Here is a 27,911-nt window from a genome sequence, read left to right as displayed (position 1 = left end):
AAATAATTTTCTTCATTTTGGTTTATTAAAATTGCACTCATCTATCTCCCCTGTTAAATATTTTATTTTTTCATATTAATGGCTGCAATTTCAGCTTGTGCCTGTTTCTGTCATTAACACTGTACAAACTTAATATCATTAGTAGTTTTTCCCTTAATTATGTGACTAGAGAAGAAAAACATCAAAGTTTCCGTGAAATTGGAATAGTATATCTAAATTGCCTCATGTTTATTTTAACATTAACAGTAAATGAAGCTAATGGGCTTTTATATTATTAAAAGCACTCGTTTGTGTCCTGCCTGTTCTAATATACAACAAAGCTTTAAAAGATGTTAAATAATTAGTTATTTAATAGGGGTGGGTGGAATAGATCAAAAGAAAGAAATCGCTGAGAGGAACCCACGTGTGTAGTCTCGGGATTTGTCCCTTTTAGAGCTTGCAAACGGGATTCCCTCTCCCCATGTCCCCTGACCCACTGTTAATGTGTTAGCTCTAATTTATAATGACCCTGGAGTGTTAAAGCAATAAAATCTATTGCTGCAGCCCAACGGAGGACACACGGGTGTGGGGGGCAATCATGTTTGCAATTATTTCTGGGCAACATCCATTCATAATTCAATACCTGCTCACGGCCCGTGGTTGCTGGAGCAGCTCAAGCTCGTGCTGGGCTGGGGCTTCGGAGACCCTCTGCGGGAGGGAGGCCGGTTTAGCCCTCCTCCCTACCTCCCTGACTCGCAGCTCCTTGCCTCGTAGCTGGGGTCTCTTGGGAGGATGCCAGTGAATAGAGGCATTTGTCTGAGTTAGGAATGCAATGAGACCTGGGGAAGGACTGTGGCTGCCGGCTCGTGAAGAGGTACTAGATTGTTTGTCACTCTCCTCCTGAAAAACCTGCACTGGCTCCTTGTGGCCTTCTCTGCCAAGGCCAAGCTCCTTGCTGGGCATTTGAGGCCCTCTCTATTCAGCGCGAGCTGCTACTTTTCCTGACATTTGTGCTCTGTTCCATCCAGCTGTGTTCAGCGCACGGCGAGTTGTCCCGCCTCCTTGCCCCTGCTCATGCTGTCGCTTTTCCCTGAAATCACCCTTGCTCTTTCTTCTGTCCATCCAACCAGGCATTCTGTACGAATTCAGATCCTCCAATAGGCCTCTCCTGGTCCCTCTGTGTCCTGAATTCCCAAAGTAGTGTTTCCCAAACTTGAGCAGGCATCAGAGTCTCTGAGAGGGCATACGGCAAAATGGCCCTAGAGTGGTAGATTCAGAGGTCTTGGGGATGCCTGAGAACATGCATTTCTCACCAGTTCCCAGGTGATGCTGATGCAGCTGGTCTGGGGACCCCGCTTTCAGAACACCCAGAGCATAGCTAGTCGCTCCGGATCATTAGGCACTGTGCATGTTATTTGTATTTGCTTGAAATGTTCTCTGATAGCGTCATGTACCTTGTCTCCTCAAATAGACAGCAAGATCCTCAAGGGCAGGGACTCTAGGCCATTTTTTTCTGTCCTCCAAAACACCACTAGCTCAAGGATGGGCTCATGGTGTGTGAGCCAATGACTCTTGAAGAACTGGTTGGCTAGTTGCCCTGTTTCATTCAACTGGAGAAATCTCCATTTTACAGGTGAGAAAGCTGAGGCCTAAAGATGAAGTAGATTGCTGGAGGTCACACAGATGTGACATGACAAACAAGATTTGAAGCCAGGTTTATCCCCAGAGCCCTGGCCAATGCTTCTTTTTTTTTTTTTTTTGAGATAGAGTCTTGCTCCATTGCCAGGCGCCAGGCTGGAGTGCAGTGGCACAATCTCGCCTCACTGCAACCACCACCTCCCAGGTTCAAGCAATTCTCCTGCCTCAGACTCCCAAGTAGCTGGGACTACAGGTGTGCACCACCATGTCCAGCTAATTTTTGTATTTTTAGTAGAGACGGGGTTTCACCATGTTGGTCAGGATGGTCTCGATCTTTTGACCTCGTGATCCACCCGCCTCGGCCTCCCAATAGATTCTATCTTTTATTTTAACCCCGTATAACATCTCTAGCCACGCCTAAAGCAGTTAATATTTACTTAATCTTTTTTTTTTTTTTTTTTGAGACAGAGTTTCGCTCTTGTTGCCCAGGCTGGAGTGCAATGGCGCGATCTCGGCTCACTGCAACCTCCGCCTCCTGGGTTCAGGCAATTCTCCTGCCTCAGCCTCCTGAGTAGCTGGGATTACAGGCACGCACCACCATGCCCAGCTAATTTTTTGTATTTTTAGTAGAGACAGGGTTTCACCATGTTGACCAGGATGGTCTCCATCTCTTGACCTTGTGATCCACCCGCCTCGGCCTCCCAAAGTGCTGGGATTACAGGCGTGAGCCACCGCGCCCGGCCTACTTAGTCTTTTCTACACAGTTGGCGGTTCTTCTCTTCGTTTCCTTTTATACTTCAGCTCCTCGGCCTGCAATCACTTTCCTTTTCCCTTTACTCCAAACTTTGGCATTGCCTTTAGTGAGGCACTTCCGGTGGCAATTTTGTTGTTGTTGTTTTTTAATCTGAAAAGCCTTAATTTTACTTTGTTCTTGAAAGACACTTTCACTGGCTACAGAATTCTAGGTCAGAGGTTGTTTTTGCTCAACACATGCTAAAATTTTGTCTTCCAGCTCCCAACTGTTGCCGTTGAAAGTAACCTGCTAATCTAGCTTTTATCTGTTGAATATGCTGTGGCCTAGTTTTTCCCCTTCTCTGACAGCTTTAAAAATATTTGAATCTTCTTAGTCCTATATATTAAGAAAAAAATGTGAGTGCTATACATACTGATATATCTCCTGTAGAAATAAATCACTTTCTTATAGAAAAAAAAAAAATTCTGGAGGAACAATCCATGGCTGATCGCTAACATCTCGGGATTGCAGCTCTCAGTGAAAGCGCAGAGAACTAGAGGACGCCACACTTTCAGACAAATTCTGGTCGCTCACGGAGCAGAAGATTCCCCAGTGGAGGAGCCACACGGGTCACCAGTGTGACTTTTGTGGCCGGCACAGCGGTTGCGCCGGCTCTCGGAGCAGAGTAAACAGGGCTGGCTCCCCTTCTGACCAAGGTTTGGAGGACCCACACGGGTCCCCAGCACGACTCCAGAGGCCAGCACAGTGGCTGTGACGGCACTTCGGCGCGGCAGCTCTCGGCACAGAGTAAAGGAGACTGGTTCCCCTTCTGACCGAAGTTTGGAGCCCCGGGAAGGCAGAGTCGCCTATTACGGACACAAGAAGGAAGCCAGACAAGAGAATCTTGGGCAGAAAAGCACCATTAGTCTTAACGCCGCTGTTCTGGCCCTGGGAACTAACAACTTGGACGTCCACTCAAGAGACCTAATCTGAAAGTTGGTAATTTCAAAGACGACAGGAGGATACATTTACAATGATGGGAAGAAACCAGCGTAAAAAGGCTGAGAATACTCAAAATCTGAACGCCTCTCCCTCTAAAGATGATCACAGTTCCACATCAACAATGGAACAAGGCTTGATGGAGAACGAGCGCATCCCAATGACAGAATCACTCTTCAAGGAATGGATAATAACAAACTTCAGTGAGTTAAAAGAACATGTTGTAGCCCAACGTAAAGAAACTAGGAACTTTGAAAAAGGTCTGATGAAATCCCATTGAGAATAGACAACTTAGAGAGAAGTATGAGTGAATTAATGGAACTGAAGAATACAATACAGGAACTCCGAGAAGTATGCAAAGGTTTAAACACTCGAATTGTTCAAGCAGAAGAAAGAATAACAGAGGTCAAAGTCCAACTTAATGAAATAAAACAAGAAGACAAGATTAGAGAAAAAAGGTTAAAAAGGAATGAGCAAAGTCTCCAAGAAATGTGGGACTATGTGAAAAGACCCAATTTATGTTTGATAGGTGTACCTGAATGCGACAGAGAGAATGAATCCAAGCTGGAAAATACCCTTCAGGATATTAGTCAGGAAAATTTTCCTAAACTAGCAAAGCAGGTCAATATTCAACCCCAGGTAATACAGAGAACACCATAAAGATATTCCTCAAGAAGAGCAACCCCAAGGCACATAATCGTTAGATTCACCAGGGTTGAAACCAAGGAGAAAATACTAAGGGCAGCCAGAGAGAAAGGTCAGGTTACCCACAAAGGCAAGCCTATCAGACTTACAGGAGATCTCTCAGCAGAAACTCTACAAGCCAGAAGAGAGTGGGGGCCAATATTCAACATCCTCAAAGAACAGAACCTTCAGCCCAGAATTTCATATCCAGCCAAACTAAGCTTCACAACTGAAGGAAAAATAAAATCTTTTATGAACAAGCAAGTACTCAGAGATTTTATTACCAACAGGCCGACTTTACAAGAGCTTCTGAAAGAAGCATTAGACACAGAAAGAACCAGTATTGCCCTTTCTAAAAATATATCAAAAAGTAAAGAGCACCAACATAAAGAAGAATTTACATCAACGAATGGATAAAACAGCCAGTTAACATCAAATGGCAGTAACCCCAAATTTAAATCGACTAAATCCCCCAATCAAAAGACACAGCCAAAACCCAACGACATGTTACATTCAGACCTGTTTCACATGCAAGGATACACAAAGACTCAAAACAAAGGGATGGAGAAAGATTTACCAACCAAATGGAGAGCAAAAATAAGTAAATAAATAAAAAACAGGAGTTGCAGTTCTCATATTGGATAAAACAGATTTTAAAGCAACAAAGATATAGTGGTAAAAGGATCAATGCCAACAGCAAGAGCTAACGATCCTAACACCCAGATACATAGAGACTTAGACTGAATGAGACAGAAAATTAATAAGGATATCAAGGACTCGAACTCAGATCCGGAACAAGTAAACTTAATAAATATTTATAGAGCTCTCCACTTTAAATACACAAAATATACATTCTTGTCAATACCACATCACACCTACTCATAGGTTTAAATGAAACATTGATTGGCCATTATTAATACCCATTTTTCTTTCAGAATAAAGCAATATTTCCGTTCACCCTCCCTCTTTCTCTTCCTCTTTATTCCTCTCCTTTACTCATTTTTTTTTCTTTCCTTCTCTCAAAAAAAAAGGAATCAACTTGTAAACCTCTAGATCCAGGTCGGCAATGTCTCTCTCATTGCTTGATTTCCTCCCTTCCCTTCTCTCCCTCCCTCCCCCCTTCCTCCCTTCCTTCCTTCCTTCATCCCTTCCTTCCTCCCTCCCTTCCTCCTTCCCTCCCTTCCTGCCTTTCTCCCTTCTTCCCCTTCCTGCCTTCATCCCTTCCTCCCCCCAAAAAAAAAAAAAAAAAAATTCTCTTTGTGTTCGGTGGTCTCCAGTTTCACTCTGACAAATCTGCATATCAGTTTCATTTATTTGACCTTTATAGGGTTGACTGGTCTTCTTAAAATCATGAATTGGTTTCTTTCTTCAGATCTGGAAATTCTTAGCCATTACCTTCTGAATTATTGGCTCTGCCCAGTTCTCTCACTCTCCTCCTTCTGGAGTTCTAATCTGATGTATATTACATCTTTTCATTTTTACTTCCCATCCATAGCTCTTAACTTTTTTTCATATTCCCCATCTCCTTTTCGTTTTTTGTTGGATTCATCTAGTCCACTGATTCTCTATGCTGTTTTGCTTGTCCACTGTTTCCTTATCATTTCCAGATGTGATATCTCCTTCTTTTTAGAATCTGCTAAGTCTCTCTCTCTCTTTTAAACATTTTCTGGTTCCCTGTAGCTTTATCAATCTTGTCTTTTTCCCCCTTCTGAATGGTAAGCATCATTGTTTTATATTCCGTACCTGCTAATTTTAATATCTGAAACCTCGAAGATCTGTTTCTGTTGGTTCTCACTTGGAGCCCCGTTTCCTTGTGCGCTCAAGTTCCTGGTTACTTTTGGTCTGAGTTATTTGTTCATTTTCCTCAGAAAACTTATTTTTGGTACCTCTTTGAGGTTTGGGATGAAAAGATCTGAGCAGTTTCTGCCAGGTACCCTAAAGACACCTGAAGACTACTTTAAATTAAATTAATCACAATGGTTATTCTGACCATTGAGGTGATGTAAATTTGGGCCGTAAATCTAGTTTTCATGAGAAATGATTCATAACTCACTAAATTGTAACCCATTTTTCAGGCTCAATCTCTGTTTTGGAAAAGGCTGCCTGCCCCCACAGCCATGTGAGAAACTCTCTATGTGCCTTCTCATTTGACCATCGCGCTATCCTGGAAGGAGGGTCATGGTGTGCCATTGTACAGACGCGGAATTCAGGCAGTGATTTGGTCCCAGCCCCCAAGCATCCCCATGCTAGCTTTACATCAAAATATGCAAAGTGAGAAAGATTCACCTGAAGCAACGAAAAGGTTTTCTCCTATTCAAATGTTAAAATGACAATAAAATATTTTTTAAAAGGATAAAAAAATGGAAGGATTGATTAAAAGGGATCAAATAGGAATGTGAGGTAAGAAAAAAATAGGTAGATAACAAAAACCTAAAAATAAGAGGAGGAGGCCGGGTGCTGTGACTCACACCTGTAATCCCTGCACTTTGGGAGGCTGGGTGGATCATGAGGTCAGAAGTTTGAGACCAGCCTGGCCAATACAGTGAAACCCCATCTCTATGAAAATTACAAAAAATTCAGCCGGATATAGTGGTGGGTGCCTGTAATCCCAGCTACTGGGGAGGCTGAGGCAGGAGAATCAGTTGAACCCAGGAGGCGGAAGACACGGTGAGCCAAGATTGTGCCACTGTACTCCAGCCCAGGCGACAATGTGAGACTCTGTCTCAAACAAGGAGAGGAGGAGAGAGGTGATTTTAAGACAAAATTAGGGATTAAAGAGGAAAAATCCAGTTACTATCAGGCCAGAGATAAGAGTCCTGAGAGCTCTTGCAGGGAGTGGGAGCCCCTGTCAAGAGCAGTCCCACTCTCCGCCCTCTGGACCCCTCTGGGCTGTAGTAAGAAGAAGGGGACAGCCCGAATTATCACATTTTATAGACAGGTAAACTAAGGCTCAGGGCACTGACATAACTTGCCTAAGGTCACCCTGCCATGAAGAGCCGAGGCCAACACGAGGCTTCTCCTCATGGAGCTTATGGGAGCAGAGGGACAGCTGAGACCTGAGCATTCACAAGCTGCGTGGTCAGTGTTAGCATGGGGATGTGCAGGGGCCGGGGCCAAATCACTGCTCCATCCTGAACCTCAGTTCCTCATCTGTACACGGCACACCACTACCTCGTGGTTGCTGACGTTTCAACTACTTTATTATTGGTTCATTTTCCCAGGGGTTTGCCTTGGCTCAAAAGCTAAGCTGCACCATGCATGCCCGTTATGATGGCTATTGTCAAAATAACAGAAGATAAATGTTGATGAGGATGTGGAGAAACTGGAACCCCTGTGCATTGCTCATAGGAATGTGAAATGGTGTGGCTGCTGTGGAGAACATGATGTCGGTTCCTCAAGAAATTAAACGTGGAACTTCCATACAATCCAGCAATTCCACTTAGTATGTACGCAAAAGAATGGAAAGGCAGAGGGGATGGTCAAATAAGAAGGCACACAGAGACTTTCTCACATGAAGGTGGGGACAGACAGCTTTTTCCAAAACAGGATTGAGACTCAAAACTGGGTTACAATGGAACAGATCATGAATAATTTATTTTAAAAAGGAAATAGGGCCGGGCGTGGTGACTCATGCCTGTAATTCCAGCACTTTGGGAGGCTGAGGCAGGAGGATCATGAGGTCAAGAGATCGAGACCATCCTGGTCAACTACTCTATAAAAATACAAAAATTAGCTGTCTCTACTAAAAAATACAAAAATTAGCTGGGCATAGTGGCATGTGCCTGTAGCCCCAACTACTCAGGAGGCTGAGGCAGGAGAATCGCTTGAACCCAGGAGGCGGAGGTTGCGGTGAGCTGAAATCCCACTGCTGCACTCTAGTCTGGGCAACAGAGCAAGACTCCATCTCAAAAAAAAAAAAAAAAAAAGAAAGAAAATAGAACAGAATAAAAATATTATATGCATCATATGTAATGAAAATCATTTGTAATGAAACGTACCTACTAATAACTCTGTATGGTGTGTGTGTGTGTGTGTGTGTGTGTGTGTATGTATGTGTGTGGTGTGTGTGTATGTGGTGTGTGGTGTGTGTATATGTGTGTGTGGAGTGTGTGTGGTGTGTGTGTGTGGTGTGTGTGTATGTGTGTGGTGTGTGTCTGTGTGTGGTGTGTCTGTGTGTGGTGTGTGTGTCTGTGTGTGGTGTGTGTCTGTGTATGTGTTGTGTGTGCATTGTGTGTGCGTTGTGTGGTGTGTGTGTCTGTGTGTGTGGTGTGTGTGTGTGCTGTGTGTGTTGTGTGGTGTGTGTGTGTGTGGTGTGTGGTCTGTGTGTGTGTTGTATGATGCTGGGTCATGTGGGAAAGTGTATTTTTTTTTTTTTACTGTGGGTTGTGTTCCAAGAACTTTGAAGGCCGCTCACTTTCCAAGTGGTCAAGAGCAAGCCTTTGAAGTCACACAGGTTTGGTTGAAATCCTAGCTCCACCTCTTCCTACACTGTGTGACACTTCCTTCCCCTCACAGGCTGCTGTGAGGACTGATGAGGCAGTGCTTGCGGACGAGTTGCTAGAACAGCACAGGGATGTCCTAGGACCTCTAAATATTGGTACCTGTTCATGTTATCATTGCCCACATCAGACAGCAGGACCTCAGATAAGAGCTGTCCCTGACTGAAACATGAAGGTAAAAAGAAGGTTGTATTGTTGCTGCTATTCTTGTTTATTTTTATTTTTTTGAGACTGGAGTCTTGCTCGACTGTCACCAGGCTAGAGTGCAATGGTGAGATCTCAGCTCACTGCAAACTCCGCCTCCTGAGTTCAAGCAATTCTCCTGCCTCAGCCTCCTGAGTAGCTGGGACTACAGGTATGCGCCACCACGCTTGGCTAATTTTTTATATTTTTTAGTAGAGATGGGGTTTCACCATGTTGGCCAGGCTGGTCTCGATCTCTTGACCTCGTGATCCACCCGCCTCAGCCTCCCAAAGTACAGAGATTACAGGCATGAGTCACCGAGTCCGGCCTGTTCTTTTTATGTCAATAACGATCATTTTTAGGCATTTGTGTATCAGGTGCCAACCTCATTTAATCCTTGTAGCAGCTAGGTAAAGTAAATTCGATCACTGTTTCCATTTTACAGCTGAGGAAACCGAGGTGAGGGAGATTGAGACTTAAGAGTGAGTTTCTTAAGTCTCAATGAACCAAACTCATATTCCTGCCCCAGCATCCAGCAGCACTCCCTGCCCCGCTCTGGGGCCTTCTCTGGCCCCAGGCCCTCAGTGGCTCCAGCTTCGAGCCTCCTGGGTCCTCCCTCACTGCTGATCTGGGGTCTCCTCTGCCTGGTCTGCAGGTTTTCCATCCTCACTGCTCTACCCTGCTTTCCTCAAGGCACCAGCCCTTCCTCTTGCTAGTGCACTCCAGATGTTTCTTATTCAAAATCCCTCCTCCCACCCAGGTTTCCCAGAGGGTGCCTTAAGTGCTGGCAGACCAGGGAGCTGGTTGCAGGGGGGTGGTGAGCTGGGGAGAACCTGTCTTTGAGGCTGGAGCCAGGCCTGGAGGCTGTGGCTCTGTCGACCTCTGCTCCAGCTTGTGTGACCAGATGACGAAGCTCAGCTTCTGCCGCAATCCCCAGGACTGAGAAAGCACCAGAAAAGGGGTCCTTCCCAGGAGCCTCAGCTTGAGAGATGGCCCCGGGTCTGGAAGTCGAGAGCCAGCGCAGAGGCCCACCGGGTGAGCCCGAGGTGCCACTGTCACTGGAGCGAGGCGCACAGGCAGCCTCCCAGCTCACTGTCAGCTGCCAGCTCTTACCACATCGATCATCCAGTCCTTAAGACATATTAAAATGGATTTAAAAAGACATTTTGCATTTTCTCTCCTTAACACCCACATTATTGCCACACATCGGCTTTTGTTTTAATTAAAATTGGTTTTGAAATCCTCCATGAAACTTCACTGGGATTGTTAAAGGCAGCAATTTCCTTATCGGCAGTGCGTCCCCACAACATACTGTAATAGTTATTTTGCAACAAAGCACAAGTCTTATTAATTTAGCTCAATCAAATCAGCACCACGTTAATTTACGGGGCTGTAAAAATCTGGCAGTGCCGCTCTAGATCAAGGAACTTAGGGCAAGCAAGACACCAAGTGGGATGTTTATTTTGTACGATGGTCCCTAACTGCATTTCTATGATTTAAAAGCTTTCCGAGGCGTGCGATAATATTACATGCATATAGAATTGTGTGTTTGCCATGCCTCATTACTCCCCACAGAGACCCAAAATCATTTGGTATTCAACTCCTACCTAAAATATTTCCTTTTACATACAAATATTTTTTCTGCTTTAAATGGCTTCTCTATGTTAACTTTTTTTTTTTTTTTTTTTTCCTGGAGCTGTGAAGCAAGATTGCTGCCTACGTAGGATTCTATTTTGGTCCAGTATTGCTCTTTAGTGGTAGTTGCTAAGTAGGTGGTTGGCTTTTTCTCCCTTCTTTTCCTATGGCCAATTCCTTCCCAATACAAAGCAGGTGCAGGTTTTCCTGGGGTTGATTTTGAATTTTCTGCTCATTCTTTCCCTCCCCTTTCGGATTCCTGCTTCTGTGTTTAGTTTTACTAAAGTCTTTCTAAACAACTAGGAATGTTTCTCTCTCACTCACATCTTAATAACAAAGCTTCATAATAATTATTATAATACTTTGCCAAGAGAGGCAAGCTTAGCAGCCAGTAGAGGATTTGAAAGGCAGTGTGAATTGGGGAATTGCAGCAGATGTGGGGTGGAAATGAGAGATGGAAGGCTCAGAGAGGGCAAGTGACTTGCCTAAAGTCACACAGCAATTTACAAAGGCCACTGGACTCCAGGACTCCTCCAAGATCCTCTGGGATTCTCTAAGCCCTAGTTTTCCTCCTCTGAGATCCTCCGAGACCAAATTTTCTCATCAGTAGAATGAGAACCTTAAGAGTTGCTGCTGGGAGTTTAGCACAGGGTTCGGTATACAATGGCTGTTAAGCAATGTTGGATATGGCTTTAATTGTCTTGCCCTTCCTCAGCAAGGGCAGGCCTACCTTTTTGAGTGCCTGACTCCAAATCATGGAGCTGGACTATACTCAAGTACAAGCTAAGAGCAACTGTCATCTTAGACCTGCAGAGCTTCGCTCATTCAGCACACAAACGTGTTTCCATCTGCTCCGGGAGGACATCCGCCTGCCCTGGGGATACAGGGTGCGCTCTGGAATCCTATATATGACTTAACTCATGGACACATGACAACCTGTCTCAAGATGGACAGGCAAGGAAGCCCATTTCATAGATGAGAAAATGGAGAGTAGCATAGAGTTTCAATGACCAACCTAGAATCAGACAGACAGGCAATGGCAGAGGGGAGATTCCAATCCACTGCTATGGACTCCAAGGTCAGTGTCCTTTCCAGCACGCTGGCAGCCTCTGGTGCCCTGGCCAGTCTGCAGGAGCCTGGGTGGGGTGGCGAGGTTTATGTGGGGAAGCGTGTTTCCTGGTGGTGGGATAAGGAGCTGCTGATGTGACAGCATTTGAAATGCTACACAGGTACCCGCTGCTTTCTCTGTGCCTAGGGCCAGGCCTTAGAGAGGCCTGTTCTCTAGGTTAAGCCTTGCCTTTTCCCCACGTATGTACTTATCTATTTATTCTATGACCCACATGGCCCATGAATGTTCCTTCTCTGTCCCATTAGTGAGAGTGAGTTTCTGGTTTGCCTAGGCAGCAGGGGAGGCCCAAGGGCTCCGAGGGCTTTGTGCTAGTCAGGGGTGGAGAATCTTCTGTGTGACTCTCAGATGCCACCACATCCTTAGTCACAACAGCATGGGACTCACTCCAGAGATGGTCCTCACACTTCTGGACTAAGCTCTTATTTGAAATTCATCTTTCCTGGTGTAAAACCCAAGCCAACATCTTCAGTAAAGCATCATCACTTTATTATGAATGGCCAGACAACCTCCCCAATCTGCCCAAGACCAGGAGGTTTCAGAACTCCCGGTGATGGAGGGTGTGACAGTCACGCCAAGCACCAGCTCTAACCCGCATATGTTAGCTGAGGCCAACAGTCTGTGGGCCCGGGCAAGCAAGGTCTTATTTCCTAGGAGGGTGGAGAGACAGAGATGAGGTGTCAGAGATGAGAGGACAGGGAAGGGGAGTGCCAGGCCTCGGGTAGACGTGCTGCTGTGCATGGCTTTGAGGCATCATTGGCTGAGGAATGCTGCCCAGAAAGGTCCCAGCTACGAGGCTCAGTTCTAGGCAAATGCAAACCCTTTGACTATGTACCAGGGAAGGATCACTACGATGGGAAGGTGTGAGCTGACAGTGTCTACTGGATAAAGTTTCAGAGGAGGCTTCAAAGCTGGACAGTGAAGTGAAGGCTGCAAACGTGGGAAGCCCACGTAATTCTACGATTGCTTTGAGAAACCTGCTGTGTGCCCAGCACTAGGGTGGGCTCTGAAAAGAAGAGGACGCAGAAAGCCCTCTCCAAACAGGCCCTGCCAGCTGCTGCAAGGCCGCAAGCTCCGGGCCCACACCCGTGTCCCGGTGAGAGAGCTAGTTCCCATTCCTGCTGTGTTCGGCTGCTCCTTACATGGTCTGTGCTGGCTTTGGGGGCTGGGCGCAGGAGGTAGGTGAAATGCCTGCAGAGGAGGCTGCTCTTTGGACAGCCTGGCTCAGCCCTGCAAGCAAATACTAAGCCTGCGCAAGGCAAGGTCCCGTGGGAGAATGACCAGGCTGGGAGGTTATCATTTGGCATGGAAAAGGTGGCAGAGACTTGGTTGCTTTCAAAATGGCTTCCCTTGGACAAGGCTCCAGCTAGGTCACAGAATTCCTTTTGTGTGCATTTGATGATGCACCCTTGGGGCAGACAGACTCCACAAGGAGTCCCCAACCCACTCAGATGGGTGAACAGATCACAGGATATACTTCAGCCTTCACAATTCCCTGGGTTGGTTATGCTTGTGCAGTGAACAACCTGTACAACTGTAATTGGTGGCTTTGATGACCAGCTGCATGGTGAAAGCTCCCAGATCCCTTTCAGCTGTTACCGGCAGGAGGATCCAGGAGTAGGCTCTCCCTTGACATATAGATTACCCCGGATCTAAGCAGAGACTCCTTCCCAAAGGTGGAGGAAGCTGTGCCCTAACACCTCCACCCTACATACAACCAACTCACTCAGAAACTCAGCTTCACACCCCATGACCTCCCGCTGCCTTGGCTTCATGGAGGGATCGGTGGGCACAGCAGGGGCAGGAGAAGACCCCCGCGAACCCCTTCCACAGTCAGCGCCAAGCCTTCCCCTGTTCTTGCCGCTCTTTGAGAAGGCTTTCTAAAGAAGAGGAACCTTCCGTGGTAGCAGATGGCGGATAAGTAGGAATGGTAAATAGTTTTAATTACTGCATAATGTAAGTGAGACAATAAAGGAGAGGCAGTGGAAGCAAGCTGCCGCCGCCGAGGCCCTGAAACTGTTGTGGGGCCCAATTTGTCTGGCATGTGCTGTTCTCAGTCTTGGGAGGGCTTTAAAGAGAACGCTGAAAATATTAATTGCCCGCCTCACTGGCCCATCCATCTTCACAACCGAGTAACACGCTTTTTTAATTTCAGGGGAATCGTTTTCAAATGGGAATCATGCAAATGAGTATTTTAGCTATTCATTTGTTTTACTGCGAGCGCTTTGTGAGCAAATGGCCTACAGCTTGCAATGAATTAAAAGACATGGGCACTGGAGACCGATTTTTAATACAAAGTCTTGACTCAGAGACGACCCCGACCAGCAGCACAGAAAATGTTGGCATAGCAACTTTGGGCATTTTCATGCAAATTGGCTTCTATATAGATGATACGAATGCAATGTTTTCCTTCAACTAATCATCATAAAATTAGTTTCACTATATTTAAATGCCTCCACTTAATGCATTATATCCATATGCATGAAATTGCCTCCGCTAATGCAGTACATAAAATGCCAAAGATACAATGAATAGCCAAATTGCAAGCAGTTATGTTATCTCCCATAAAAACGACTCCCCTCCCCCGCTTCTTTTTTTGTGAGTGTGGGTGTTGTTGAATGTGTGGGCGCCAAAGGCATCTCTCACAAGTTGATATTAACACACAGACTCTCTCTCACACACACACAGCAAGCACATCCCAAAGTCCTCTACAGTTAAGTAACAGTAAGGTTGTAACACAATCTAACAAAAGCCAGATGAGGGACGGGGCTGGCCAGGTTGTGGCTGGCAGAACCAAAACTCCCCGCAGAGTCTGCACCCGGAAGACAGAGTGGAGCAGAGTGCACTTGGCTTGCCTGGCAGTGGAACTGGCTCCAGGAGGGCTGGTTTCAACCCCGCATCCTCAGTCACACTTTGGATAGGGAGGACTGAGAGGGATGAATCTGAGCTACACATGTGGACCCAGAAACTGACACAAAATAGTCAAAAGTGGAGCCGTGGTGGCTAAGATCAGTGCTCAAGTGTGCACCTGGCAGCCTGGAGAGAAGAAAACTGGGAGAACATGATCTAAGTCAATGACTGGGAAAGGATCGAAGAGGAAGAAAGGGAACATCCATGGAACACCTAAGTTCTCGGCACGGGGCTTGATGCTGTGTCATGTCACCTTTACAACAAAAGTTAAGAACTCGACATGATCATCACCAGTCTTGAGGAGTATGAAATGGGTCTCAAAGTGGAGGAATACTTGAGGTCACAGGACCAGTGAGTAGCAGAAGAATGATTTAAACCCAGCTCGCTCTGATTCCAAAGCTGCACTTGCCTCTGTGCCAGGCTGTCCCCTGCAGGTGGTGAGAGGAGCTAGCTGTCCTGTCTGCAGCAAGGCAAGGCCAAATGTGTAGAAGAGACTGGTTTTATGTCTTTCCATCACCTCTTGGCTTGTATTCTCCATCCATATCTGATCAATTTTCAGTCTGGATCCCAGATTCCTCCAGGGTCAAGAGGACTAGGCTTCTTGCGGACAGAGAACAATGCTCCCCAACTCGCTACCTGGGCCTCTGCCTCCTCCAATCCCACCAGGAAACTGAGGCTCTTCACTCCAGCCTTGGAGTATTTAAAATGTGGCTTAAATAGATGGGTTCTACTCATGTTCAGGGTGGGAGTTAAGAGGGGGAGAAGCAAAAGGTACAACTGGAAAAATACAAGCCCTTCCTTTCCAGCTGGAGATGGAATTCCACCTCGGGAATGCTCAGCCTTTCATTCCTTGGAGGACTCTGTATTTGGCTTAAGTGGGTGGCATTTCCTCACCAAGAGGCATGAGGCAGCTTTGGAAAACAGTGTGGCAGTTCCTCAAAGATTAAAAATAGAATTGCCATGTGATTCAACAATTCTGCTCCTGGGTATAAACCCAAAAGAAGTGAAAGCTGAGATTTGCACAGTACCGTAGCTCCTAACCACAATACTTACAGGGGCCAAATGGCAGAAGCAACCCACATGTCTACCAGCAGATGAATGTGTAAACAGAATGTGGTCTAGCCATCTAATGGAATATTATGCAACCTTGAAAAGAAAGGAAATTCTGTCACATGCCACAACATGGATGAACTTTGAGGACAATATGCTAAGTGAAAAAAGCCAGTCACAAAAAGAGAAATACGCCAGTGGAGGTTGCAGTGAGCCAAGATCATGTCATTGCACTTCAGCCTAGGCAACAAGAGCAAAACTCCACCTCAAAAAATAAATAAATAAATACTCCAGCCTCAGCAACATAGCAAGACTGCCTCTACAAAAAAAAAAAAAAAAAAATCCAGGCATGGTGGCCTGTGCCTGTAGTCCTAGCACTTGGAAGGTTGAAGTGGGAGGATCTGTTGAACCCAGGAGTTCAAGGCTGCAGTGAGCCATGATCACACCATTGCACTCTAGCCTGGGCAACACAGTGAGACTCCATCTCTTAAAAAAAAAAAGACAAATACTGTATGGTTCCAATTATGCAATGTACTTAGGGGTCAAATTCATAGAGACAAAGTAGAATGGTCATTGGTAGGGCTGCAGAGAAAGGGGGTGTGGAGTTCAGGTTTAATGGGTTCAAAGTTTGTGTCTGGGCAGATGAAAAGTTCTGGAGGTGGATGGTGGTGACGGCTGTACAATAATATAAATGTATTTAATGCCACTGATCTGGGCCGGGCATGGTGGCTCTTGCCTGTAATCCCAGCACTTTGGGAGGCTGAGGTCACGGGGGATCATGAGGTTAGGAGTTTGAGACCATCCTGGCCAACATGGTGAAACCCCATCTTTACTAAAAATACAAAAATTAGCTGGGTGTGGTGGCGCATGCCTGTAATCTCAACATCGCTTGAACCTGGGAGGCGGAGGTTGTAGCGAGCTGAGATCACGCCACTGCACTCCATCCTGGGTGACAGAGCAAGACTCCGTCTCAAATAAAACAAAAAGCTGCTGATCTGTACTCTTAAAAATGACTAAGATGGTACATTTCATGTTCTATATATTTGACTACAATTAAAAATAATGTAAATTTTATTTTAAAAAATGCATGAGGTAGAAAGACATCTTTCCTTCCCCAAGCATGTCACAGAAGTCAGGGGACAAACTCTGAGAGGCTTGATGAAGAACAGACTCTTGGATCGCTCAGGCCTGGCCACCTCTTGAGAAACACTTCTGTATTCAATTCAAGCTTGTTGAACTAAATTAAGTGGCAAGGTGAGGGAGGCCCCAGGAGTGACAGATTAGCTAGGTCTGATGCCTGGCTCAGAAATTCCTCCAATCTCATTAGGTGACCCATTCGCCTTTCCTTCTCAACTTCTGCCTTTTGTCATTGGTCTTATCTGAACAAACCCTTCCATCTATCACCGACACACAAATACTCCTATTTAATTTATTTCCATTGTTTTTTGTCTTTGTTTCCCCACCATCGGTGGCTTTCTCAACACTCAGAACCGTTATGGCTACTGTGAATTTGCAAACATTAAGTAAGTTGGCACACTCTTTTGCAAATTGAATAATTTAGCCTAAGCATTATCCTACAGTGTCATCCTAACCAACTTGTCTCCTCTAAGCATCGGTCCTGTGGTTCCAATAGCAGCCACCAGATGGCAAGCTTTGGAAAACTCAACCTATATCAAATAGGGCAAATGCTGCCTCTGGTGGCTGTATTGAGATTTGCAGGCACGATGCCTAGGGGCAATTAACCAGGATTTGAGGGGACACATCTGTATTAAAAAGCCAGCGTGGCAAGGCGTGCCACGCCTGTAATCCCAGCACTTTGGGAGCCCGAGGCAGATGGATCACGAGGTTAGGAATTCAAGACCAGCCTGGCCAAGATGATGAAACCCTGTCTCTACTAAAAATACAAAAATTAGCCGGGCACCGTGGCAGGCACCTGTAATCCCAGCTACTCCGGATGCTGAGGTAGGAGAATTGCTTGAACCTGGGAGGCAGAGGTTACAGTGAGCTGAGATGGCACCATTGCACTCTAGCTCTAGTCTGGGCAACAGAGTGAGACTTTGGAAAAAAAAAAAAAAAAGCCAGCCTCTTTGAGTGACGGCAAGTGTAATGGCTCTGAGGATGCCCCCCAGCTCCAGCTGCTGTCACACCTTCTGGTGCCTTTAGCTCCCAGTGTGCCTATGTATTGTGTGTGACCTACGTCTGGTCCAGGGCCTCGGGCTTCAGCTGGAGCTGTGCTCACCGGACCACACTCTCTCATGGCCTCAATCTTGAGGTAGGATCAAAGGTCCAAGCTCATTCTGCTTCTCTGCTTCCACCGTCTTTCCCAGATTCGGGGTTTTAATCGTCTTCTCACAGAATGCTATTGTGGCTTTGCTCCTGGCACACCCTCCCCGGTGCAGCTTTCTTTACTAGTTTCTGCCAGATCGGCACCTCCTGCATCTGGGGGAAGCTGGATCTCCAGCTGCACGGAATCATGTCATCCGTGACCTGCAAAGTGGTTGCTGCTCTTTGGAGAACTTTCTTTTGCAATTAATAGTGTTCTCCTAGTATACAAGCAGTTAGAAAAGAAACGGTAACTGCTAAAAGTCAGGGAGGATTCATTAAGAAAAGTTACCGCAAACTTACCTGGCTTCCCTTCTGATGACATGCTTTAGGCCTAATGCATTTTTATTTCTGCCAAGCATTTTGAAAGTCTCTTTTGTTGGACTTGTGAACAAAGCGGAGAGGTGGGGTAAAAAGAGAGTTTAAACATGCAGATTCACAGGCGGTTAATCAACCCTGCACACAGAATATGGAGCAATTGATTAGAGGGGGGTCTCTGGTTAAACTGTATAGACCCATCCTTATGTCTGTTCTATTCTGCTTTTTACTCCCTTTTATGAAGACTCTAAAGGCAAACTTTCTGCATCCCCAGGCATGGGCAGAAGCCCTTGAGTGACGAAATCTGGATTGGAAAAGTTTTAATAGGCTACCAAAAAATGGGCCGAATGGAAGCAAGTGAAATTGAACAGATAAAAAATGAGAAGTTTCCCATTTAGGTTCAAACAATCAATCGCCGGAGCACGAGTATGGGAGGGGGGACACTTGATGTGATAGCAGGTCCTTATTTTAAATCCCTAAGGTTTTGGTAATCTGTACATGAAGTCCTAACTAAAGATGTGGTGCTTCTTGCAAGGAAGAGATGTAAAAACAGAAATTTAAAAAGTAAAGACGCCATACAGCTGCTAAGAGAACTAACGTCAGCTTCGATTGTATGAATGCAAGTGTGGGGTAAAGATGGCGGTGGGGCTGGACCCACTGTCACGGTGCCCATCAGACAGAGCAGCCCTGGAGCCTAAGGAAGCTGGGTTGCTGCGCTGAGCTGGTCAGGGATCCTGCAGTCATTTCATGAGTGACACTTGAGCTGCAGCAGGAAGCAGGCACCGCTACATCCCCAAGAGTCACTGTAGCCCCTGACGCAGACAAGGTGCTGGCTGCGTTTCTGGGAAGAACAAAGGCATGAATGATCAGAGGGGTCAGGAGACTTTGACTATTTAAAAGAGGGAACCGGGCCCAACAGTGGCAGTGGCCCAGAATATCATTGGTCCTCTGAACCCCCTTTCAATGGGCCCACCCATGAGCCGTCTCTGAAAGCCTATTCCTAGGAATCCACTATGAGCAGTTTGCACATCTTAGAGTGGAAAGAGACGTCTACTCCCCGTTCAAATCCCTTCTCTACCATTTCTGTGTGAACAGGCAACGACTTCACTTCTTAACTGCCAAATGAAAGGTTTGCTGTGAGGATTAAAAGAAACGGCACATGCAGGAACCCAGCACTTAATAAAGGATCAGAAAATGTGCAGAATGAGTGAGTTTCCGCTGACCCCTCTCATGCACCCCGATTCCCCGCTCAGCGTCACTGTTGACAAACGTCCCTTGGTCCACCAAGTTCTTTTCCTCCTTCAGGTGCTGAGCCTTCCTTCCCTATCCCATCAGGAAGCCTCCCTGGCCACTCCTCGCCTCTTCTGCTTCCCTAGATCACTTACTGTCCGTTCTCACCTCATTCCCCAGCTCACCTGAAGGACCAGAGGACATCTGCCAGGACGGGCCCTCCAGGTCTGGGCTCACTGCCTCCCAGGACAACATCTCAGTGCTGTGAACTGGCCTGGGGCAGTGTGGAGTGAGGAGCAGCCCCCTCCCCGGGGACTCTGGAGACCTGGACACTAGCCCTGGCTGCTCCAGAACTAGGCAATTCCTGTCCCCTCCCTGGGCCTCATGGAAGCTTCTCCAGACTACCCCTCGTACGTGGTAATTCTCTGAAGTACTGGGACTCACGGCACTGTCAGTGACTACGAGGTAAAGACGGGGATCCCAAGCAGAAGGGGCCACCTATGTGGCAGCCATTTTTACCTTCCAAGGAAGACGCAGGTCCCTGGGGACAATGACATGCTCTCCCTACGAGGATAATTGTCCCAGTGTTTCCTCTCCTGGTGAGGACACTCAGGTCTGTAGCCTCCTTCTGGATGCACTGATGTCCCATATCAGACAGATGCCCTCTGAGGCTTCTTGACCCTCTTGTTTCCTTACAAGTAGAAGCACCCTGGCTGGAGTCTCTAATCCCCGGAGACCTTGAGGAGCTCCCTTTCCTCTCTGAGCCTCATTTTCTCCATGTATACAATGAAAGGATTGAGTTAGATGAGTTCTGAGGCCCCTATCAGCAATAATGTCAAAATCATTTATCCTAGGGGGGGCCCACCCCCAATAATCCAGGCAGAACTATCAAAACAGGACCTGGAGTTAGTAAACAAAGCTTATTAAATGGAACTCTCAAATAATTATTCTCCAAATCTCAATCAAGAAACCCAAATAATCTGGCTTCTCAATTTGCTCCAGCAATTTCCTTGCATTTCTGCTGTTGATTAGTTCGGGTAGCCAGTTAATGGAGGCTGGCACACCAAAGCCATTCATTCCGTTTTCTTACAGGCAGGCTCCATTTTGGAAATCAGAACCAGGAGATAATGGCTTTTGAAGTATTGCCAACAGGGGTGGAGGGAGGTCCTCACACAGTGTCATCACTGCCTGGGATCTCACAAGGACGATGACACTGAGGGTAAGAATGAAGAAGGATAGGGAGGGATGTCCCTGGCACCGGGTGCCCAGCCATAACTGGGGATGGAGACGGCTGGATATCTGGTGAGACAGAGCTGGAGGTAGCAGAGCACAAGGGCAAGCTGGCTGGGATCTGAGGCGTCCAGGCACATCTCTTGCAGGGAGACAGAGGGGCCAATAATGGTAATTCACACTTAGGTACTGAGAGCTTGTGCCAGAGGAGGCAGAAATTCTAATTCCAGGGATAAAGTTAACTGGCCACCACAGAGAGCTAGCAGATGTTAGAGGCAGGAGTAAAGGCTCAGGCACCTAGAGGCTCAGAGTACATCCATTCATTCAAGAAATATTCATTAAGGACCTACTATATGCCAAGCACCATTCTAGACTCTGGGGTTAGAGGCTGAAATCAGACAGAAGAGCCCTACCCACGTGGAGCTAATTCTTGTGGAGGAGGCAAGTACAATTAATTATGTAACATAATGGCAGGGAGGAATTGATAAGGGCCATAAAAAATAAGGCAAGAGAAAAGAATGGAGGCCGGGTGCGATGGCTCACGCCTGCAATCCTGGCACTTTGGGAGGCTGATGCAGGTGGATGACCTGTGATGTCTCTACTAAAAATACCAAAATTAGCCGGGCATGGTGGCAGGCACCCGTAATGCCAGCTGAGGCAGGAGAATCGCTTGAACCCGGGGGAGTGGAGGTTGCAGTGAGCCAAGATCGCACCACTTCACTCCAGCCTGGGCAAAAGAGTGAGACTCTGTCTCCAAAAAAAAAGAAAGAAAGGAAGGAAGTGGAGACTGATAGGGTTGCTATTTCAGATAAGAGGGTCAGGGAAGGCTCCTCTGAGGAGGTGACAGGGAGCAAAGACCAGGATGAAGCAGGGAATGAGAGAGGGCCAGAGAGACAGCAGCTGAGTCTGTCTCCAACAGCCACACTCAGTGATTTCTGCTTATGTCTTAACGGCCAGAGCTGGGTCACTTGGCCGCCTCTGCACAGTCACTGGAAGGGAAAAGAGGGTTTTGCTGGGGGTAGCCAGGACACTCTGTGCCCTGGGTCATCTTATTAGAGCCTCCCAGTATGCAGGGTGGCTCTGTGGGGACGTTCGCCCTGGGTCACCTGAAAGGCCTGTTTCTTCTCTGATGAGAAATAGCCACATAGGGAAACAGGAAAATCCAGCTCCAGCTCTAGCTGTGCCACAAACCCGCTGTGTGACCTCAGGCCAGATGCCAGTGGTCTCTGGGCCATGCTGGAGCCATCATGAAACAGCTTTCTGCTTAAAGAGTCTCAAGTTCCAAGTGCCACCCCCTTTCAGCCACTGTGAAGTCTGACATTTAGAGCCACTAAGAACCCAGCTGGGTCTTGGAGGGGCACACAGAATGGGCACCTTCCCGAAAAACACACAAATACTGAGGGGCAACCCGGTGGCAGGTGTGGGGCAGTGGTGGAGTGAGTGAGGCCTCACCCCCCAGAAACACAGCTAAGGCTCAGTAATCAAGATACATCCTGTTTTAACGCAGGCTTTTAAAAACTCCAAATCAATGCACAAAATCCATGATGAACAAAATATTAAAACTTTCAGTAAAGACAAGAGCAGGATTACTTACCAACTTTTCCTTTGGTCGAGGCGCCAATATGGCTGTGATGTGTGGCACTGTTGCTGACCTTGTCTTTATTTAAAATTCTGAAATTTTGTTTATTATCCATTAAAAAAACATATCTGCCAGGCGTGGTGACTCATGCCTGTAATCCTAGCACTTTGGGAGGCCAAGGCAGGCGGTTTGACTAAGGTCAGGAGTTCAAGACCAGCCTGGGCAACACAGTGAAACCTCGTCTCTACTAAAATACAAAAAATTACCTGGGCATGGTGGTGCGCACCTGTACTCCCAGTTATTTCGGAGGCTGACGCAGGAGAATTGCTTGAACCTGAGAGGTGAAGGTTGCAGTGAGCCGAGATGGTGCCACTGAACTCCAGCCTGGGTGACAGGGCGAGACTCTGTCTCCAAACAAAACAAAACGAACAAACAAACAAAAATAATCACATTAAAATCTTGTTTGATTACTGAGTATTTGGGTGCCTCTTTAAATTTTACTCCCAATGCAGTTGCCTCACCTGCTTTGCCCTAATCCTGGCCTCCATCCCAGCTGCAGGCCTCCCAGGAAAGCCCCCGGCTGCACACTGGCCAACCTGCCCAGCCAGGCATTTGCCGTGTCTGGGGACATCGGGGGCGCCCAGTGGACATGTGTAATTTTTAGCCCTTTGCCATGAAGTGTTTGGATGAAACGCCATGCTATTTCTTTAAGACGACAACATGCCGTGGCCATTAAAAATTCAGTCCCACAAATTAGTAGCGCCTCTCTAAAGCGCCATATTTATTTAATCATAGTAAATTTGGGCCAAACCCTCTCCCGTGGCTTCCTGCACCTGCCTCCATATCCCTGAGGAGTTCAGCCCCCAGGACAACGCTATTCATGCCAAGTCCCTCTGCCTATGGTTCCCCTAGCCGGCTGGCTCACAGGGAGATAAAACACCTTAGCCTCATTACTCAGATGGCTAATTGCAAACTGATTTAATTAAAGTATACAGATATTTCCCCAAGTTAGTTACATTTCATATCACTCCATTAGGAGTAATTGGCTGGGATGGGGAACTGTGGAGAGGGAGGCGGGCCAGGTGGGCGGGGGGCTGGGAGCTCCCTCAGTTGATGCCAGGCTTGTCGCCCAACTACTGGGGGCCGACTAAAGGCATTCCTGGCACTACAGAGTCACTGAGTGAGACCCACCTCCACTCAGCAGCTTACCGGGGCTGCCCCTGGATCCTTTTAGCCACAAGCGCTAACTGCTCGCAGCCTGGGTTGGGAGCCTGGTTTGAAGCTTGCCTCCGCACCTACCAGCTCTGTGACCTGCAACAGTCACCTACTTTAGCTGCTTCCTCTTTAAATGGGAATTGTGTAACACTCACCTCAAACAGTGTTATGAGATTATATGAAAACAAGCTTCAAAAGCCCTTATCGTAGTACCTGGTGCAGAGTTAATGCTTAACAAAGAATGACGTTATTGTCTGGGGCCAGGTGTGTGGCTACCGAGTGAAGAGGTAAGATGGCGGAAGAAACACCAGTCTCAGAAGCAGCAATGGTGGAGTCTGGGCTCAGATGATGCCCTTGACTTTCGGCAGTCTTGGACAAATTGCTTCCTTCCCTGAGCCTCCGTGTACTCACCTGCAAATTACGGGAAGGAGTCAAGAGACTGTGGTCCGTTCTCCCCCTATCTACGAGTCCCTTCCTTGTTCACACAGCCCTGACTGGGGGCAGCCATGTACAAGCTATAAAACCTACATTTCCCAACCTCCCTTACAGCTACGGGTGCCCGCATGACCAATTTTGGTCAGTGAGGCAAAGGCCAAAGTTGTTCCCTTCCTGCGTGCTTCCTTTTAAGAAGTCTCCTTTAAAAGGAAGCTGATGGCCGGGCGCAGTGGCTTACACCTATCATCCCAGCACTCTGGGAGGCTGAGGCAGGTGGATCACCTGAGGTCGGGAGTTCAAGACCAGCCTGACCAACTTGGAGAAACTCTGTCTCTACTAAAAATACAAAAAATTAGCTGGGTGTGGTGGCACATGCCTGTAATCTCAGCTACTCGGGAGGCTGAGGCAGAAGAATCACTTGAACCTGGGAGGCAAAGGTTGTGGTGAGCCAAGATTGTGCCATTGCACTCCAGCCTGGTCAACAAGAGCAAGACTCCGTCTCAAAAGAAAAAAAAAGGAAGCTGACTCTGCTGACAGGCACCCTTTCCCCTCCTCCTTTCTCCCACCTAGAATGTGGCCCCAATGGTTGGAGAGCTAATGGCCACCTTGTGATTACAAGGTGACCTTAGGGTGAAAGCCACTAGCAGAGACACTTGCCAGAGAAGGAAGCTAGGAGACACGGGAGTCTTTGATGCTACCTTGGAGTTGTGGCCCCAGTTCTGATCACCTCTGGATATCACAGTGCAAGAGAGAAAGATACGCCTCATCTTTGGTGTTTTGTTTTTGTTAAGCCTTAGCTTTTTGAGTCTTGGTTACCTGCTGCTGAAAGCTATCCATAATTGATAGTACTGGCTTGCCTGCCCTATCAGAGTATTAAAAACTTGATCTCCGAGCTGGTCAGAGCTATCTGCTCACCTCCCTTCTTACCAGGAGGGATTCCTCAGCCTGCAGCTATGTTCTCGCCCTCCTGTCTGTCTCCAGCTCCAATCTACTTCCCCACCTCAGGGTCTTCACTAGGATCCAAGACCCCATGTTCCTAGCTCCTTCTCATAGATAGCAGGCCCTGGATCTGCCTGCTTCTCCAGTGCCTAAACAGCCAGTCCGTTTGCCGATGCCCATAGCAGTACAGAGAGACTGGGGAGGAGATTTGTATATGACAGCTCTGGTGTGTTGGAAATGCAAGAATCTGCTCCTGAAACGTCTGTCCCTTCGTTTCATTGTGTGACCTTGGAAAATCATGGAAAATCTCCAAATCTCTCTTTGCCTTGGTTTCCTCATCTGTAGTGAGGCATATTTGTAGTTAATTGCTTTTAAAGGCATCTGCCTGCCAGACACAGGTGACAAAATTTTATGGGTCCCTGAAGCAGTATCCTAGAGGGTCCGACTCCTGCACCTTCTTCTACTGAGTAAACAGTAAACGTCACTGTCTGTCTTTCCGCAAGGGTCTGATTAATAGAAAAATGATTTGTGAGACCGGTCTTAGGCAGTAGCAAATCTGCTGTACTTTGTGCTAAGAATTTGTCTCTCTGGTTCTGTAATGGAGAGAGGGGCATCGCAGGCTAGCATGTGGCTTTAGAACACCTATAAGCCCGCTTCTCAAGCCTGCCAGGCTGCTCAGTTACAAACTTTGCCGAGGGTCTCTGAAAACAATACTGGATGAAATTTCTCTGTCTTGTTTTGTGTCCTTAAGAGTTTAACCTCGTGACCATGTGGGGATCCTTTATCTTGGTTTTAACCATCAGGAGGACAGGAATTTGGGAGTTCATGTCATACATAGCCTAAAAATTATCTTGAGCAGTTAAAAAAGCCTTTGCAAGCTTGAAATCGGCTTCTCTAGGCTCCTTCCGAGAAGACCCAATAGAAACTGCTCATTGCTCTAACTCAGTAGCTAAGGCTTTGTTTTTGACAATGGCAGCCTGGGTTCTATTCTTTGCTTCTGCAATGACTCCTTTCTGGTTTTTTATTTATGTAATTTTGCCATTTATTGAGGGTCCCCCCCACACACCCTGCCCGTGGATAGCTTCTGATTTTCTATCTTGAATTTTCCTTTCCCTAAACTAACCTGGGGGAGCTTCTAAATCTTATTTAAAAAAAGAAAAGAAAGAAAGAAACTGCTTACCATCCCTTTGAGACACCTACCTATGTGTCCATGGTTAACATATAACCTTAGTTAAAACTGATTGATTTCAGTGGAAAGTCACCTGTGGTGGAATTCAGAAGCCAAAAATATTGGCCCCTTGATATGGCTAAAGTCACATAATAAAAAAATTTTAAAGGATTTTTTAAAGAGTGCTACGGTTACAAGTCAGCTTAATGTAAAGTGGGTAAACAAGCTATGGGTATAGGTTAAAGGCCTTTATGTTTTTCTCTTCTTGGAACTTGTTTTTCTAGATAAAGGTGTCTCCTCAGTTGACTGAATTATTTTTCTCCATTTTTTTTTTTTTGGCTTGCCACTCTTTATGCACACACATGAGAGGACTTAAGATAACTTCTGGTAGCCTGGGACTCATTGGGAAAAACAGAAGAGGCGCCACAGACCCCGTTTTTGCGGCGGCGGCCGTGGAGGGGTGGGGTGGGAATCCCTCTGTTTTCCTCGTGAAACCCCAGGAATTAAAAGTAGATGGAAAACTGTAAAGAGTTCTAAAGAGTTTATGAAACTCTTAACCTTATGGTCAAGCTAATTAAAACTGGATAAAGATATTAAATTTTATTTAAAAAACTACCTTTAACATTAAAGATGCACTAATGCAAACATGGAATCTGGTTTCCTCTTTTGAAGATGATTTTTAGGTAATGTTGAATGATAACGAAAGGGGTTTGTTTCTTCTTTGGGTAAACGGCAGGGCAAAAAGGGAGGAGAAAGAGGCACCAAGGCGGTTGGTCTCATGCTGTCATTACTGAGTCTTGTTTGGAAAACTCAGTCTCCTCTATCAGAGTAAAGGTTTTCTTTTTTAAAAAAAATTTGGAGTTATCATTTCAGCCAAATGATTGACTTATGGTGACCTAGGATTCTATTTTGTGATATTCGGTGTTTTAAACCTTTGATATTTGACGCACTTTCCAAAATCAAATTATAAATTATGTCTCTTTCTAGCCTAATCTTTTAGATATTAGGTCCCCTAAAGTCCAAAAATGACATCTGGCTTATTTGGTTCAAAAATCACACAGGAAGCATTGTCAAATATGAAACGATCTTTGGCGTTCTTCGGTCTGTATTTGTGTAAATGTATTATTGGTATATGTTCCAAAATTATGTAAAACTGCTGTAATTCTGATATGAGTTAGGATGTGTTATCAGAATAATTATTATGTTAAATGGCTGTGTGCCACAGAGACAAATTTCCCTGTCAATTGTGGCTTTAACTGTGCTGCTGCCCTAAAATGTTTCTGTCACCCACAGACAATTGTTGTCTCGATTTGGTCCTCTTTAAAAGATGATTTTATAATCAGCTATAAAATTTAACAGGTGCTGTTTTTTTGTTATTGTGTTTTTTGTGTTTTTTTTTTTTTTTTTGAGACAGAGTTTCACTCTTGTTTCCCACACTGGAATGCAATGGTGCGATCTCGGCTCACTGCAACTGCCACCTCCCAGGTTCAAGCAATTCTCCTGCCTCAGCCTCCCGAGTAGCTGGGACTACAGGCACGCGCCACCACACCCGGGTAATTTTGCATTTTTAGTAGAGGCGGGGTTTCCGCACGTTGGTCAGGCTGTTTTCAAACTGCTGACCTCAGGTGATCTGCTTTCCTCGGCCTCCCAAAGTTCTGGGATTGCAGATGTGAGCCACCACACCTGGCCCAGGTGCTCTTACATGTGGGTTTCTGATTACTAACTCTGGGAGAGTGTGACATCAGGATAGAAAAAAAAAAAACTTTCAAATCGAAGAGTGAAAGGTGTTTGGTTTTCTTTGGATTGTATTTGTATAAATATGTTGTTGGTATGTGTTCCGAAATTGTGGGACACTTTTGCAATCTTGATATAATTTAGTATACATGATAAATCATTATAATTGTTATGTAAAATTGTTGAATGCCGCAGAAGTAACTGAAATTCCTAGTCGATTGTAGCTTTAATAGTGCCTAAAGACTTTTGCCACCCACATCTTGCTTTGGTCCTTTTCAAAAGGCAGTTTATAATCAGATATAGGA

The 27,911-nt window shown here is 46.2% G+C and overlaps 1 long non-coding RNA gene across 2 annotated transcripts in view; it reads right to left on the bottom strand.

Annotated features, from left to right (window-relative positions):
* Positions 1-23,849, bottom strand: part of LOC103795536 (uncharacterized) — a 48,718-nt gene extending 24,869 nt beyond the window's left edge. For both annotated transcript variants that reach the window (XR_013520767.1, XR_013520768.1), the window contains exons 1-2: positions 23,742-23,849; positions 22,382-22,519 (exon numbers count right to left, since the gene is read on the bottom strand). This is a non-coding gene — a long non-coding RNA (uncharacterized LOC103795536). The remainder of the gene's footprint in view (positions 1-22,381; positions 22,520-23,741) is intronic.
* Positions 23,850-27,911: the final 4,062 nt, after the last annotated feature.

Source organism: Callithrix jacchus, chromosome 8 (assembly GCF_049354715.1).
Source record: "Callithrix jacchus isolate 240 chromosome 8, calJac240_pri, whole genome shotgun sequence".
NCBI classification, from domain to species: domain Eukaryota; kingdom Metazoa; phylum Chordata; class Mammalia; order Primates; family Cebidae; genus Callithrix; species Callithrix jacchus.
This window is presented reverse-complemented; position numbering and strand designations above follow the sequence as displayed.